Source organism: Mizuhopecten yessoensis, unplaced genomic scaffold (genome assembly GCF_002113885.1).
Source record: "Mizuhopecten yessoensis strain PY_sf001 unplaced genomic scaffold, ASM211388v2 scaffold1255, whole genome shotgun sequence".
NCBI lineage: Eukaryota > Metazoa > Mollusca > Bivalvia > Pectinida > Pectinidae > Mizuhopecten > Mizuhopecten yessoensis.
Genome location: NW_018403955.1, coordinates 380,837 through 385,198, shown reverse-complemented (window position 1 = coordinate 385,198; position 4,362 = coordinate 380,837).

The following is a 4,362-nucleotide window of genomic DNA, read 5'->3' as shown; positions in this document are numbered from 1 at the left end:
AGTTCATTAGTTTGTAAAGGTGAAGGACGTTACACAAACGGTTTTAAATAGTGTATGCAAATCATTATACATTTGTCGTCGAGTATTCAGGGAAATTCCATGCATATAAATAGTAGAAAAAAACCCCAAAAAGGGTTAATGTCACAATGTTTTGTTTTTCCCAAACGTTTTATTTCCCCAGCCATTTTTTTCATATGTGTATATACATAAATCAGAAAAAAACATTCAAATTCCTTGTGATGGTTAAATATAAAAAATCAAAAGAAAAGGGTTTCCACGACTTCCCTTTTAACTTTTTAATGTTTTAAAAATAGATTTAAAATCGAATAAATGTCCTAGTTATTTACAGTAAGCAGGGAAGTCGAAGAAACTCTTGTCTTTTGTTTATATGTTTACATAGACTGGGTGTATATTTATATCTAGGGTCACCCAATACATAGGCTTAGCCACAAGCATGTGTCCAGTCAATCCGAGCAGAGCAGCAGATCAGCATACATGTACATTGTACCTGCAGCTATAGCTACCTGCCAAGGGATACTACTCGGCCGAGGCCCATGTAAGACAGACTGACTACAAAGTATGATTTACTTGAATAAATATATACAAACATTATACATCAAGAACATAAAGGACTTGTGTAATATGTAACATATACACCCAAAGCCTTACATATATATATATATATATATATATATATAGTAGATAATAAATAAATAAGTCCTTGCAAAGGAAAATATAGAATAAAAACAAAAAATTCCAGATCGTCCGCTAGGCCTTTCTGCCTTCTAGGGCTTCTTCAGGCGGATTGATGTATATTTATCACCGTTGGTTACATGACGTCATCAATATTTGTATAGTCAACAATTTTAGTGACGTCATAAATAAACAAGCATAGTGACGTTACAAACAATACCAAGACAAAGAAAACATCTACATACAATACATTGCAAAAATCATTGTGCATTCAGGCTGGGTTTGAGGACTTTTATAAACATATTTTCTTTAATTTCTCTTGCAACTACATCGTCGCTATTCAGTTTGTAAATAGGTAACACATGAAAATCATCTTTAGAACATCGATGCATATGTTTGCTAACTTTGCAAGCAGTATATATATATATACTGCTTGCAAGCATAGACATAGATAAATACACATATACATGTACAATTTATACCAATAAATACATTTATGTTGTACATAGGAATATTCTATGTTTTTTTTTTATATAGTGATTTTTCATATGTGAAGCTGAAAGAAGCAGGGTCATAAGGTAGTCAGCCAATCATATATCCGGATTTACGTCACGTGATATCAACGAAAAAATTACAAGGTGGAAGAATTGCTCGGAATTTCTTTCTTTAAATTATCTCTTTTTAGCTCACCTGCCCAAAGGGCAAGTGAGTTTATGCCATGGCGCAGCGTCCGTATTCCGTCCGCGTACATATTGTAGTATATTATGCGTCCAAGTAAGCTTAAGGTAGTATTTTGGGTTTAAGTGGTAAAGAACATATTAGTTTGTGTCCAGGATTTCTTATTGTGGTCACAGTGTCCGTTGTGACAAAAATACTCCATTTTCCAGTCCGTAAAAAAATACGACTTCGTTGGCTAAGTGGATTTTAACTTAATTTGGTTAGTAGGATCCTTGGGCCAAGGACACTCAATTTTACATAAACATTGGATGTTTTTTATCACAATGTTTTCTCCATCAAATTCTTGTAGTGCCTGTTACTATTAGGGTGCATTGTTATCAACTGCATGCATCGTATAGGAGGCGACTTATGTGTGAACCCCTGCAGAAATGGGGATTTGCTTTGGTGTCCTCTATTTTGGTGTCCTCTATTTACAAAAGCGACCGAAATAAATCTGCTGTACCTATTGCAATATTTGGGATCTTTATCTTTCTTTCTACTTCTAATTGTCTTTTATTCCTAACGCCTTGCTTTGCAACACCTCACTTTTGGCCTTAACGTTAAGCGATCGCCCAGGTGAGGAAGGCCATGGGTTCTGTCCCCAGGCCGGGACATCCCAAAGTCCTTAAAAACGGAAGTTGTTATTCCCTGCTTATCATTCAGCATTTAGGGGAATGGCAACAACTGGTTACCCTTTGTCAGTATAATGTGACCGGGCGAAATGCTGTGCTGGGCGCCTTCGGCATGGTATTTCAGTGAGATAACACTATAAAGTCGGCATCAGATCAGCGCTATCAAAAGGAGGCAAGCACCCCAACATACCCTATCTCCTGCATACACAAACGCAAGCATGCATACACTTCACACATAGATGCACGTCCTTAAATGACCCATAAGATATTTATAGGACGTTAAACAAAATTAAACCAAAGCAATTATTGAAACAAGATGGCCACCAGGCCGCCATTTTGAATTTTGACATTTGAAGATTGAAGTTTCCGCTATATCTTCAGAAAAAACTGGATGGATCTTTCTGAAATTTCATATGTACATATAGTACCTAGCATGGAATGCTATATATTTACCTCATATGAAGTACTTTAAACGTATCCAGGTGAGCGATACATGCCCTCTGGGCCTCTTGCTTGGCATTCTAAGTGGATATTGCACTAACTTCGATTGACGCATCTTACTCTTAAAGATACTCGTACAGTTGATTGGCAAGCAGTCTGTGTATTTTCAAAGGAGGCTGGGATCCTACACAATGGCTAAGTAGGTCATCACGGCGTAGCTTCTGACCTCCGACCTTCTGTGAAAGGTAAACAAAGACATGTGCCATGAAGTAAGTGGTTTCCGGATACTCATTTGTTCGCCGTTTACGTGACGTCGCGTAGAGTGACTCTGATTTTGACAATCTTAGACTTAAAACAGACAATTTTCAGGTAAATTTCCGAGCTTGCAAGGAGGACTGACAGTTCGAAAACTTAAACAGCAAGCTGATCTCCTGTCGTTCCTTGAAACAGACTTTGTGTTTTTACAAATCGGAAGCAACGATTTATCAAACCCTTCTCCTTACCAAGTTGCCCACAGTTATTTTTGACGTTGTCGACTATATTTCAAATGTGAACCGGACAAGACACGTGGTTATTGGGTAACTATTTTGGCGGGCTCCAAAGCTACCAAAACTGTAACATACAACGACGAGGTAGTGCGAACAACCCTGTTGCTGTCTGAAGGAGCGAAGTGCCGGATCACCTTTTGGAGACATAGAGGCTTTTGGAAAGAGAGCTTATCTTTTCTGAGTGTGGAAGGGGTGCGCATCTACATGCCCAGGCACAGAGGAAATACCTCCATAGCGTCAAGGATGCTATCTTAACAATTTCCAAAAAACTTGACTGACAAGCTGGAACCAGGTATAATGTGCTATTTATATATAGTATACACCACCTATATGGCATTGTGTGTTTTAAAGTGTATATTGTAGAGTACAATTACTCTGGATCTGTCCGGCTAAGCTATCAGTATATATATACATGTTCTAAAATATACCCTCATTGTAAGTGAACACTATATATGTAACACAGTGTAGGTCCAGCTATGACCATGGAACAGTGTTCAACAAATTATAAATTCCTTATATATGCTGGCACTTAGTTTTTGATGTGCCTGGTGTAATATGTGACAATATTGCCTAGCTTACAACATGACATCGGATCCATCAGGTTACTTCAACATTTAATTTATGTTGACAGGCCAAGAGGTTTCATACAGATACATGTATTGTCCATCACTATGTATATAATGCATACACCTCTTTGTCAGTAGCATGGGTGTACATATATATATATATATATATATATATATATATAGAAAAAATAAAATTAACGACCGACTAAAAAACTAGCTGCTTTCACCCTTCACAGGGCTCTTCAGGTTTATTCAAAAGAGAACAACGTCGTGACGTCACAATTACATGTCATCACACTACAATAGTAACGTGACGTCACGAAGTACACAAGATTGGTGGACAATTTGGCGTAAAATTTTATTGTGGCCTGTTGAGACTCGGTTTTAATATTTTTATTAGTTGGTCTTCTTTCGTTTCTCTTAAAATAGTGTCTGATGAAAATAGTTGATACAAAGGTAATACATTAAATTTATCTCCAGCACATTCATGAATATGTTTGTTAACATGAAGATTTCGTAAAGAATCAGTTCTAGTTTGTTGTCTATGTACAGTCATACGTGTTCTGAGTTCATTACCGGTTTGACCGATGTAAAAATCACCACATTTAGAACAAACGATTGCATAAATTACATTTTTTGATTTACAATTCATATTTACCTTCACAGTAAATTTCAAACCATTCTTGAAAATAAAAGTATTACACTCGATAATCATAGGACATGTAGCACATCTTGGTGTCTTACATTTGGATACTTTTGGTGTTA